The 12,401-nt window shown below is 43.1% G+C and overlaps 1 protein-coding gene across 3 annotated transcripts in view; it reads right to left on the bottom strand.

The window, feature by feature from the left end:
• The window catches only part of fbxl16 (F-box and leucine-rich repeat protein 16), a 210,294-nt gene that overhangs the window by 69,528 nt on the left and 128,365 nt on the right, over positions 1–12,401 (bottom strand). The gene's annotated exons all lie outside the window — the stretch shown is intronic.

The following is a 12,401-nucleotide window of genomic DNA, read 5'->3' as shown; positions in this document are numbered from 1 at the left end:
TGTACACCATCTCTCATCTCATTGGAGGACAGGATCATCTGAAAGAGGTTTCTCGGGAGGCAGTGGATGCTTGTAAGCAAGAAGGCCAACAGAGAGGACCTTATACCTGTGATGAAGCCGTTTTCAGCTTGTGTTGCCTTATAACGTCAGAGAACTTCTTACTTCCACCAAGCACAGCAGATGAATCCATTGAACTGTATCTCTTCCTGAGAGCCTATATACTGAAGGACTTATAAACCTAAATATAATTGGGCTTTGGGAATTTTTACGGACATATTTTTTGGTACAATGTTTTATTTGTGCAATAAACAATAGAAAAGACAATTGTTATTATTTTGTTTGGATTTTCGGTTCAAGATAGTAGCATTAAATTCAGTTCTTTTGAATTCTTTTGGCGGCAGAAAAAGATTGGACTCAGAGTGGTCAAAGTTTAAAAAATTATCTTTATTTTACATTTCTGGAGGCCTGAACACACAAAGACTACTGCATTCAGCCAGCATGGTTATATTTCTGCAGCACGTCACACACACACACTCAGTTCCTCTTTCTTTTTGTGTCTGATTTCCTCTACAGCTCTGCACTAAACTTCCCCTTTCTAAAGTCTGTTGCCAGGGCGACCTGTCACCCTCTGACCTAGTTTTTGTCTCGTCTGGGCTTGGTTTCCAAAGGCCTCTCTTATTAAAATACATAAAACAATATAATCAGAAAATAAGCACTAAGAATATATATTTATTTCGTGACATACCCCCTTTTTAACTAATTTTATTAGTTAACCTAATTAACTGACTCCCTCAATAACTACTGTGAACTAAAAACAGATATAATTAGATTTTTCTGGTAAAAGGTCCTACATCACTTTTGTCACTCTTTGGAAACAGCCTCTATAGAGTTAACCTGTTTCCTCTTTCAAAAATTTACTCCTGCTTTCTTCACCCCCTTTAACGGGTAGCGCATATCCGGCCTTAACACTGTTTTTGGGCAATTTACATAACATAAAAATCCTACAAACTATTACTAAAGTCCCTCTCATTACTCTTCATTACTTTATGCTCACATTATAACCTCTGTGTAACAAGTTTTTGATCTTCTTTGCAATCTAAACAACTGCTCTTCTGAGAGGTTTCTCTGTGCTTCTTTTGGGTCACATCCGTGTCCCTCTCTCTTGGCCTGATCCGTTCAGACTGATCCTTCCTGGATTCTCGCCTACCCCTTCGTAGTTTTGCTGCGGTTCTGGAATCTGCTCCTTCTTCTGTAAAGGACAGAAAACGAAAACACCTCTCTCTGCTACGCCTCAATATTCTAATATGTTCATCAATTGCTATCTAAATTGTCCTAAGTTAGTTCAAACTATCATGTTCTGGGCTCTATCCTTTATATGTATTTAATCTCCATGTTCTTTATGTGTGTAACCGACGCTTTTAATTTTATTCGACACACCCAGGGGAAGATATACACCATCACCATATCAGCATAGATCTCCACTAGAAAGTACACTTCAAATGGTTTTTGTCTATCAGGGTTTACGCCCCTTTTTGCTTCAAGCAGATACCTAACATGCAAAAAGTTACAGTTAGCGACAGTCGCCACAGTTCCTTTTTTGATAACCTTTAACACACTTAAAGAGACAATTTCCCCGCCTCCGCTCCAGTTGTTTTCTGTCATTGCTCTCTTCACCCTTATCTCTGGAACATCTCGAGCACGTCTTGTACAAAACTGTTATTTTTACAGGCACAAATGCAGTTACAAGCAACATATGTCTCACCTCTACCCTAGAAATAGGTCCACGTCATGTCTGTGTCTGTAAGCATGTTTGCATTCACCCCTAAGCACTCTAAATCCCTTTCCTACGATATTTCAATCCAGACAGTCACACTGAACAAAGCTTATGACCTTCACAAGACTGAGTGGGAACTCCTATGAGCACAATTGCAATGTGTGTATGAAAAATGATAATAAACGCTTATTCTAGAAATCCAAAAGAAATCAAACATTTTCAATCCTAACATCTTCCCTCCCTTCACCAAAGGATATGTTTTATTCAAGCTGCCGCCCCACAGTTTCCCCTTGAGTGTGGTATTCAGCTTCCTATGAACACCGGCATTTTATCTTCTAAAAAGGATTCAGTTTATTCTAATCCTTTGGTTTAAACATGAAAATAATGATTTCTGCCTAAGTTTTACCATACTTAAATTATCAAACACACAAAAAGTCATAAAATGATCATATAATCCATTGTTCCACATTAGACCTAAAACTCACCCTTTTTGACACATTTCCATGTGTCGAACAAAACCACAATTAGGAAATTAAAAGAAAAGAAAAAGGTTAATCATATTATTTCTCAGAACACCTCAGCAATTCTCCTCTCGAGTATATTTGCCTACAAACCTGTGTTAAGGAATAAAATCAGTTTAAGTATCATGTTAAATCTTTTGAACTCCTGGCTCCATCCAGAGCCTGCATCCTCGGAACTGCCTAGAAACAAACCTGTGTGTTAACCTGAACTTCACATTTGAAACTCAGTTTTCCCCACTTATGATCCAATCTGTGTTATAAGAAACAAAACTTAAAACAGTTATCAGTCATGTGCTTCATACAAAATTTCCATACCTTTTTAATTTCACCTCGATCCTCTGCGTGTCATGGTACTTCTTTTAATTTTGACTTTATCAGAGCTAACCAAAATGTGTTTTACTTTCCTTACTTTGCTCCTGTTTCCCTCCAGTACCACCTCGTATCACATACCCTTACCGATTGTGCTCTTTTAATAATTTACTGTTTTAAAGGGAAAAACCCTCGGTCCCCTGGACCAGTGTTTGTTATTCCATAACTCTATTCTTTTTATTAATACTTTCTCTTTATTGATTTTCATCTTATTTTACATACAGAACTAAAGAGGGCAAGGGAAACCAACACAGTCACATATGTTCACATATTCCAAAATACACAACGCCTTGTTTTACTTACACATACTACATATTACACAGGTGCATGTTCCATTCAAACAAATTCGTAGCTGTCCCTCTGCATCACAGAGGTATCAGTTTCTAGTCTCTTGACGTATAACGATCCCATCGTTCCCAAAGTCTCTCTCCTTTCTCCTTCTGTAGCCGCAGTGAGAGGGTAATCAGTTCCATATGATGAATTGTGTTAATAATGTCTATGACCAGCTTCCGTGTGGGGGGGCTTGTCTGTAACCAACACTTAGTAATTGCCTTTTTGCATGCAACCATAACTATTTTCAGTAAGGATGAGTCTCTGTTATTTATATCCTCAGGGATATTCCCAAGGTACATGGTACTAAAGGAGAAGTCCAGTGTTACTTCCAGCACATCCATCACCATTTGTTTAATCTCCTCCCAAAAGGTCTTCAGTTTAGGGCATGACCAGAAGACATGGAAGCAACCTGCAGCGACCTCCCCGCACTCCCTCCAGCATGAAGCGCCTGAACCACTTATTTCGGATTTCTGCTTTGGTGTGATGAAGAATCTAATTAAATTCTTCCATCCAAAATCTCGCCATGTTAAAGAATTTGTGGTAGACAACACATTCTTCCACATCCGCAACCAATCTCCCTCTGAGATAGTTATACCTGCTTCTTTTTCCCATCGATGACTGACATATCTTGTTGAGGTCTTTTTCATGGCTGTAAAACTTCTGTATATTTTGCCTATAGTACCTCTTATAATGTTCTCACCATAAGCATCCATAAATATTCGGAAGCTCCGAACCTGCAGGTAACGATAAAAATCTTCCCTGCCGATCTCGTAAATCTGACACGTCCTCAAAATTGATCAGCTCCTCATCTTACAGATTGCAGTGATTCCATGCCTGGACCACTCCCTGAATTTATGGTCTAACAATGCTGGAAGGAAGCGTGGGAGATACGCTGGCCATCCCAGCAACCCTATTTCCCTATTAAGACCAAAATTTTTAATCACATCCGCCCATTTTTTCAGGGAAAAACTTACACAGAAATTTTGCATCTGATATGCCTGTGGCAAACTCTCAAGGGACCCCAGAACAGACTGTATTGGGAAATCCATCAAAGAAAGCTCAATGTGCTTCCATTTTGCCTCAAACTTAGAGTTACACCAGCACACTAGAGGTCTGATCTGGGCTGCCAGATAGTAATCCTCAAAGCACGGTAGAGCCATGCCCCCCCGCTCACCAGGCAGCTGCAATGTTGCATATCCCACTCCCTAAATTGTTTTGCTGGAACCTCAACTGGAAGTGCTGCAAACAAATATAGCAGCTTTGGGAGGATATTTATCTTTATCACTCTAACTCTGCTGCCTAGATCGAGGAGGCGCAGAACCACCTCTCCAGATCTTCATATATCTTCTTGTTCACCCGATTATAATTAACTTCATATAACAATGCAAGGTCTTTTGTCAGCAGGATCCCCAAATACTCCATTTGAGATTGATGCCATCCGAATCTATATCTTGCTACCAATTGTCTTGAGGGGTTAAAGAAGAATGTCAAGATTTGAGTTTTTTGAATGTTCAGTCTCTAACCAGACAGTCTGCCATATTCTTCCAGTGTTTCCATAAGCAGAGGAATTCCCTCTTCCGGGTTTCCTAGCGCTACCAGCACATCATCTGCATACAAGCAAATTTTATTTTCCACATTCCCTGTTGTAACCCCCTCCAATCGAGTATCTTCTCTGATGCATTGAGCCAACGGCTCAATGAAAAGGTTAAAGAGCAGCGGGCTCAACGGGCAGCCCTGCCTGCAGCCACGTTGTAGTGTTATCCAATTTGAGAGGCTTCCATTAACTTTGATCCTCGCTGTTGGAGACATATAAATCATTCTTATACACTGAATAAACCTGTCACATAGCCCAAATCTCTTCAACACATGAAGCAGAAATTCCCACCCGACTGTATCGTATGCCTTTTCCGCATCAAGCCCAATGAGAACTGTTCCAGTTTTCCCTTTAAGTATCTGGTCAATAATATGAATGGCCCTTCTGATATTATCGTGTGTTTGTCTGTTACCAATGAAGCCTGTTTGATCCTCCAGCATGGGCATCAATGTACTCAACCTCCTAGCCAAAATCGCGGCAAATAGTTTATAGTCTATATTTAACACGCTAATAGGTCTATAACCTCTGGGGTCAGTTTTATCCTTCCCTGCTTTTGGTATGACAGAGATATACGCCTCCCGCCACGATGGTGGGAGCGCCCCCCCACTCAGAGAGTAATTAAAAGAGGCCTTTAGTAGCGGGATTAAGGGTTCCCTCATCTGCCTATACCACTCTGGTGGAAATCCATCACATCCTGGGGCTTTAAAAGTCTGGAGTTTTGAGATCCCAATGTTAATCTCTTCTGCTGATATTTCTCTGACGAGTTTTTCATTCTGCTGCTTACCTATAAATGGTAGATCTAGGCTGGATGAGAAATTCTGAATCTTATGCTCATCTGCTTTATCCAGTTGTGTGTATAGCTCAGCGTAATATTCTTCAAATGCTCTCTGAATTTCTTCGAGTTTATTAGTTATCTTATTTGTTTTTAAATTTCGAACTTTATGAATAGTGTTCTCCTGTTGTTGCCTCCTGAGACTCCATGATAATAGCCTAGCAGCTTTGGGTCCTGCCTCATACCACCGTTGTCTATTATATTTTTATTTTTTTTCAATTTCCTCACTTAAAATTTTGTGGATCTCCTGTTTAACCGGCCTCATCTGCTCCAATACCTGGGAGCACCTTGTAACGGTGTGCAATTGTTCCAATTTTCCCAAATTTTCCTGCAAATCTGACAGCTTTTTTGCTCTCACCTTCTTTAGGACTGCACATTTTGCAATAATTTTACCCCTAAGGTATGCCTTAGCCGCATCCCATAAAATCGTAGGATTAACTGTTCCATTGTCATTGAGTTCTAAATATGTTTTTAACTCCTGTCCCATTTCTCTTTTAAACAAGTCATTATTTAACAGACCTGTGTTAAGCCTCCATAAGGTGTTTTTGGGGCTAGCTTTAAACCCAATCTTCATAGTTAGTCCCGAATGATCAGATAAATCTCTTTGTCCTATTATACAATCCTTCACTCTGTGGAGATCTTTACTAAAAGTAAGGAAATAATCAATCCTCGAGTACATATCATGTCTCGCTGAATAAAATGTAAATTTGCGTTCATGTTTGTGTAAATATCTCCATATATCTATAAGCCCCAACTCAGACAACATTGTTTTTACTTGTTTCTCTAATTTAGTTCCCCTCCGGTCTCGGCTAGTTGTATCCCATTTTGGATGGAGAAGTAAATTAAAATCTCCTGCACATATACATGTGCCAACACTTTCTGCGGCAATAAGACTGAATATCTCCTTAAAGAACCCTGTACTACTACCAGGGGGTGCATATATATTACACAGCGTGACGTCTTCCTGTTCCATTTTCCCTTTCACCAACACAAATCTTCCCTCTTTATCTTTATGTTCTCCAGTAAACTCAAAACCAACCTTGTTCGGTATCAGAATGGTCACTCCTCTTTTTTTGCCAGATCTATGTGAGGCATAATAGATATTTTTGAATCCCATTCTCTTCCACTTCTCATGTTCTTCCTTTGATAGATGCGTTTCTTGTAGAAATGCAATATCAATTTTTTCCCTTTTTAGCTTTGAAACTATCTTACTCCTCTTAATGGGATTCTTTATACCATTTACATTCAAAGACAATACCTTATAATACCGCATATGTTCTATGTATTTCCAACTTATTTTCCCGCACCAACATAACAATACTCCCAGCCCTCAGAACACATAATAAACACACATGAACAAAGACAAATAAACCAGGTCTTCCATAAGAGAGGTTTTTTTTCTCTCCTCTCAGTCTGGGGGAAATGCCACAGTGTGGGGCCCCTCTCGTTCCCTATTTTAAAAGAAAAAGGGAAACTAAAAAACAAAAAACATGTGAGTCACCTGCATCGGACCCTCACCACTCTATGATCAAAGGAGGATCGACGTGCCATATTCCATCACGGCCAGGGGAGGAGGCCATCCAACCATATACCCCCCTGTAATGATCAGCAGCCCGGCACACCTGTTGTTCCGTTGGTCTTATGTTCATCTTAACAGCGAAACGGGGTGGGTGGGGCACAGGTGTTACTCCTCCGTACCGACGTCCTCCGTGTGCTGGAAAACCTTCAGCTTTTCCCGTGCGCTCCCGCGTAGATCAGCTGTATTCCCGGCGCGCCGCGGCCCAACCACGCTTGTCGGTAGGATACTGCTGATCATCTCCGCCGTAATGCCTTTGGGCTTTCTTGTGGCCACCGGTCCCACCGTGTATCCGCGTCTTCTTAGATCCGCCGCAGCTTCCTCCGCGCTATTGTATAGGACCATTCCCGAGTCAAAATGAACCCGCATTTTAGCGAGCGGGGTCTGGAACCGGATGGCGTTTTCTTTAAGTACTTTTTTAACCGGGCCATACTCTTTTCTCTTCATTTGTATGTTTTCGGCATAGTCGTGATCAAAGAAAATCCGTTTCTCCTTTATATATACCGGCTTCTTCCATGCAGCGCGTAGGATTTGTTCTTTAATATTGAACTTTAAGAAGCGCACCACTGTTGATCGAGGGGGCGCCCCCGGCAGCGGCTGCACTCCCAGCGCCCGGTGAGCTCTCTCTATCCCTAGGTTCTTCTCGCTGCCCAAGTCCACACCGTCCCCCAACTCCGATATCATCATACCTTAGCATGGAGGTTGTGTGATTCTTACTCTGAATCTGAATAAGTACGCGGGACCACTGTGTGCGGTAAGACCATCCCTTTTACTTCCTGTATTACCATCTACCGGCATGCATTGCCAGTGCGTAACACGTGATTACACAATCAAACAGTGAACACATACTGCCCATACAACAAATGTACCAGAGACAATTATGAATACACCACATCTCCCCTTTTAAACAAAAACAGAATATTCCTTTTCTCAGGACAGAACTTCTCTTTTTCAAAGCCATACAAGAACATCTGGCAAACAATCTGCATTACATTTTTAACCTTTTGTTTTTGTTTTCTTGTTCTTTTCTTTTCTTAACAACTCTTTTTAGCTTTATTTTACTGTGCTCTACAAAACCCTTATAACACAGTTACATAACAACAACCTTTTTTTTTTCTTACAGATCTAACTTTTTAGGTTTAACTATTGGCCTCCCTGACTTGGTTCTGACCACATCAGTGTTAACAGGTGTAGCAGGGATCACACTGGGTGTTTGAGGCTTCTGCAACACAGGCACATTAGCAGGTTCATGCACAGGTGAACTTAAAGGAATCAAATGCACACGATTACGCCTCACAGTCCCTTGTGGTAACTCCACTGTGTATGATCGGGGTGTAGAGTGATTTTGGATAACAGTGCCTGTAGTTTTGACATCAGTCACCCAAACTTGCTCTCCTGGGGACAGGCTGCATAAAGGTTTTGCGCGGTGGCGCCTGTTGAAGTTTGCCATGTCCATCATCCTCTTCTCCCTTTCCTTTCGAGCGAGCAGTGCGTTGTCCGGCAGTGTGGGCTCCAGCTGCGATGGAAGCATCGGCAGTGTGGTTCGCAGACGTCTGCCCATTAAAAGCTCTGCAGGGCTGTATCCGGACTGCAGTGGTGTAGCTCTATAGGCAAGAAGAGCTAGATAAGGATCAGCTGCTTTTTTCAGAAGATTTTTTACAGTCTGCACAGCACGTTCTGCTTCTCCATTACTTTGCGGAAACTTGGGACTGCTTGTGATGTGTTTGAAGCCGTATGCTGCTGCAAAGTCTGTAAAGATTTGACCTGAATACTGTGGTCCATTATCAGACATGAGGACCTCTGGGATGCCGTGACGGGCAAAGAAAGATTTCAGGTGAGTAATGACATCGTTTGATTTTGTCCTGTTTAACAAAGCAATCTCAACAAATCTAGAGTGATAGTCAACAGCGAGAAGGTAAGTTTTCCCTCCCAGCTCGAAAAGATCTGTGCCCACTCTCTGCCATGGGCGGGCAGGGTATTCTGTTGGCATGAGTGGCTCACTGTTATTGTGTCTTTCTTGAATACACGTTTTGCACTTGAGCACCATCTCAGAGATTTGTTGACTCAGCCCGGGCCACCACACTGTTTGGCGTGCACGAGCTTTACATTTTACAACACCTTGATGTCCTTCGTGTAGTTTTTCCAGCACCTCGTTTCTCATTGCTGAAGGAATGACAAGCCGTGTGTCTTTTAACAAAAGGCCGTCTTCAACAGTGAGCGTGGCTCGGTCAGGCCAGTAATTTCGCAGTAAAGGCTCTTGTTTTGCATGTTCTGGCCAGCCTTCGGTGCACATGTCCATGACGCGAGCACACACACTGTCGCTTTTCAGTTGTTCCTTCAGTGTTTGCATATATGATGAACTGACAGGCATGTTTGCTACAATACTGTCGACATATATGTCTGTGCTTTCCATTAGCTCTTTGTCTGACAGGTTCATTGGTTTTTTCAGAGGTGAGCGGGACAAAGTATCTGCTGTCCAGAGCGATTTCCCTGGGGCGTACTGCACAGTGTACGAGTAACGCATGAGTCTCATTCTGAATCGCTGGATCCTGGGTGGCAAGAGATCCAGAGCTTGTCCTCCCAGTAAGGAAACGAGAGGTTTGTGGTCCGTTTCAAGACAAAAATGTTTACCAATCAGGAAATCACGAAAACGCTCACACGCCCATGTAGATGCCAGTGCCTCTTTTTCCACTTGTGCGTATCGTTGTTCTGTAGGAGAAAGGGACCTCGATGCATACGCCACTGGTCGCCATCCTTCTTCCCACAGCTGCAAAAGAACACCTCCGAGACCATAGGATGAAGCATCTGCTGATACTTTAATGTCTCTGTTGGGGTCATACATTTCGAGCACTGGGGGTGAGGTCAGGGCATCTCGTAATGTTTTGAAAGCTCTCACTTGGTCAGTTCCCCAATACCATGCGTTCTTTTTGGAAAGAAGATCTCGCAGGGCTTTGTCTTTTTCAGCTAAATGGGGGATGAACTTGCCCACTTGATTCACCATGCCCAGAAAACTGCGCAACTCTGACACATTAGTTGGCTCTGTCATTTCTGTAATTGCCTCCGTTTTCTTCGGGTCAGGACTGATTCCTGTATCCGCTATGATGTGACCCAAGAAAGCAACCTTGCTCTGGGAGAGCTCGCATTTTTCAACATTCAGCGTTATGCCTGCTTTTTCCAGTCTTTGCAGTGTAGCATGGAGACGGGAATCGTGCTCCTGATGGTTACGTCCCCACACCAACACATCGTCAATGTGACACACCACTCCTTCGAGACCCTCGATGACCTCCGCCATCATGCGCTGAAAGTGTTCGGGCGCTGAGTTGATCCCAAACGGTAGGCGGTTAAAGTGGAACCGCCCAAAGGGTGTGATGAAGGTGGTGAGTTTGGCAGACTCATCGGACAGGGGAATCTGCCAGAAGCCCATGTTGGCATCCAGTTTGCTAAACACTTTGGCTCCTGCGAGCATTCCGAGACTTTGTTCAACCGATGGCAGCACATATTTTTCCCTGCACACATACTCATTTAGTCCGGTAAAGTCTACGCAAAGTCTTAGCCTAGGGCTGTTTTTCTTTGGAACAACAACCATGCCGGCACACCAATCCGTTGGTTCCTCAACTCGGGTAATGACACCAAGCTCTTCCATTCGTTGGAGTTCCTCTTTTACCCTTCCCATCAGAGGCAGAGGAAGCCTTCGCGGAGTTTTGAGTGAGTACGGCACAGCATTCGGTTTGAGTTTAATGTGATAGGCCCGCTGCACTTTCCCTAGACCATTGCAAAGTTTAGGGTAAGTAGTCTTCAGAGTGTCCATTGAAACCGCATCAACTCGCACCAGCAGGCCAAGAGCTGTAATGGCGGGCAGGCCTAGCAGTGGAGTGCTCAGGTTTCTTACAACATAGACCTTCTCTGTTGTCTGTTTCGCTCCGTAGTTGAGCTGTAGCTTTGTAAAACCTGCAACGTCCAGTGGTGTTTTTCCAGGGCCTAACAAAGGTTTTTCTGGCTGCTGGAGAACTGGTCTGTGTTCGTTAGCAAAAATCTTTGATAAGTCCGAGTCAGCTATTACAGTCACATCTGCTCCAGTATCCAGTTTGAAAGTGATTTTTGCATCTTTCACTTGTATGTTGGCTGTCCACGCCTGGCCGTCACTGGAAACTGAGCCTAGGAAGAAACCTTGCTCCTCTTCCTCCTCAATACTTTGCACTGTCTTGCTTTGTCTGCAGACTCGCTGGTAGTGACCTTTTTTTCCACATAAATGACATTTTGCATCATTTGCTGGGCACTCGGGTTTCGGATGTGGAGAGCCTCCGCACTTGTAGCATTTGTTACTTTGTCTCTTGCTATATTGCTGTTGTGTTTTGACAGTTTTATTTTTGAACATGTTGAACTTTGTTTTGTCGTGCTTTTGTATCACTCTGTCAACTGTTTTCGCATTTACATGCATTACATTTGTTTCACTTCTCAAAGCTGACTGTTGCTTTTTGATTTCTTCTGACTGCCTGGCCATATTTATAGCTTTATCCAAGTCCAAGTCTTTTTCCATCTGCATGCGCTCAGACAGCCTCGTGTCGGCCAAGCCCACTACTATTCTGTCTCTTATCAGCTCATCGTGGAGCGGTCCGTAGTTACAGTGCTCTGCTAATGCATGCAAGGCAGTCACGAATGCATCAACAGTCTCATTCGGCTCTTGTTTGCGCATATTAAAACGTGCGCGCTCATAAACAACATTTTTCCTGACAATGAAAAAGTTGTGGAAGCTATCTCTCACTTTAGCATAGTCCCGTTGGTCTACATCACTTAACTTTAGTCCTCTCAGGACGTCATCCGCTTCGTCTCCCATACAATATATGAGAGTGTTCACTTGATTTTCCTCCGAGCTCGCAGACAGATTACTTGCCTGACGGAATCTCTCGAAGCGACGGACCCATCTTGTCCATTCGTGTGGTTTGGAAAAATCAAAGGGCTCCGGTGGTTGGATGCTAAACGTAGCGCTGGGAGTGCTAGCCGCGGTGCTAACTCCTGCCCTCGGACGATCGTCTACGTCGTCATTCGGCATTTTGTTTCCACCTTCCCCTTCTCCTCACACTCGGCAGATGTATGGAGTCTTACGAGTCACACAGCACTTCTGACACCATGTGTGATTCTTACTCTGAATCTGAATAAGTACGCGGGACCACTGTGTGCGGTAAGACCATCCCTTTTACTTCCTGTATTACCATCTACCGGCATGCATTGCCAGTGCGTAACACGTGATTACACAATCAAACAGTGAACACATACTGCCCATACAACAAATGTACCAGAGACAATTATGAATACACCACAGAGGTGCCTTCTATGTTCTCAGGGAGGCCATATATCCGTATGTTATTACGGCGTGAGCGCCCCTCCAAATCCGTAACCTTCTC

The sequence above is a fragment of the Aulonocara stuartgranti genome, assembly GCF_965226115.1.
Source record: "Aulonocara stuartgranti genome assembly, chromosome: 4".
Lineage (NCBI taxonomy): Eukaryota > Metazoa > Chordata > Actinopteri > Cichliformes > Cichlidae > Aulonocara > Aulonocara stuartgranti.
This window is presented reverse-complemented; position numbering and strand designations above follow the sequence as displayed.